Raw genomic sequence first — 1,299 nt, 5'->3', positions numbered from 1 at the left:
GGGTTGTGGATGACTCAGTGTCGTATCACACTCACCCTCCTCTCTCACCAGTGAGCAGCAGTGGGCGGATCGGGAGGACGAACCAACGGACTACCCACGCACCCTCTGCTCAAACACAGGTCAGTGTTACACACTCTCAGACCCCGCCTCGGACCGGCTACTAGACGCCCGTGCCGGGTCCCTGCGTTCTTCCTCGCTGCCCCACTGCGTGTATGCCTGTAGTTCCGTTGGTGCCACTTGCACGGCTTCTGGGAGCCTGGCTAGCGCTACCCAGCCCGTCTCGATGGCTTCTTCAAACTGCCAGGCTCGGCTATGCGATTCAGTTCACCCGGCACCCTCACAAGTTCAGGGGTGTCCACTTTACTTCAGTGAAAGCAGCAGATGCCCCTGTCTTGCGTGCAGAGATCGCAGTCGTGCTGGCGAAGGATGCGATAGAGCCGGTCCCTCCAGCCGATATGAAGATGGGGTTTTACAGCCCCTACTTCATTGTACCCAAGAAAGGCGGTGGGTTACGACCAATTTTGGACCTGCGTGTCTTGAACCGGGTCCTTCACCGGTTACCGTTCAAGATGTTGATGCAAGAACGCATCTTCGGGTGCATCCGTCCACAAGATTTGGTTTGCAGTGATTGACCTGAAGGACGAGTACTTCATGTGTCGACCCTTCGGCACCACAGACCATTGCTGCGGTTCGAATCCGAAGGACGAGCATATCAGTACGAGGTCCTGTCCTCCGGGCTGTCCCTGTCGCCCTGGGTCTTCACGTAAGTTGCGGTTCCCCTGAGAGAACAGGGCATTCGCATTCTCAACTACCTTGACGACTGGCTCAATATTAGCTCAGTCTCAGGATCAGTTGTGCGAACACAAACACAAATTTCAGAGGATCCTGGGAGACCGCTTCAGCACTGGCTCCATGGCCGAGTCCCGAGGTGGGCGTGGCAACTCGGCACTCACCGGGTCCAAGTTACACCGGCCTGCTGCCAAACCTTCATCCCGTGGTCAGACCTTGCATTTCTCCGGGCAGGAGTGCCCCTAGACCAGGTCTCCAGGCATGCTGTGGTTCACACGGATGCCTCAACCACCGGCTGAGGGGCCACGTACAACGGGCTTGCAGTGTCAGTGGTTTGGACGGGGCCCCAACTGCACTGGCACATCAACTGCCTCGAGTTGCTGACAGTGCACCTTGCCTTGATCCGTCTCAAAGGGCGCTTACGAGGCAAGCATGTAGTAGTCCGAACAGACAACACTGCGACCGTTGCATACATCAACCGACAAGGTGGTCTGCGCTCCCGTCGCATGT

This window comes from Sinocyclocheilus grahami, unplaced genomic scaffold (assembly GCF_001515645.1).
Source record: "Sinocyclocheilus grahami isolate Dianchi unplaced genomic scaffold, SAMN03320097.WGS_v1.1 scaffold3.1, whole genome shotgun sequence".
Taxonomy (NCBI): Eukaryota; Metazoa; Chordata; class Actinopteri; order Cypriniformes; family Cyprinidae; genus Sinocyclocheilus; species Sinocyclocheilus grahami.
The sequence above is the reverse complement of the archived record's forward strand: the minus strand, read 5'-3'. Positions refer to the sequence as shown.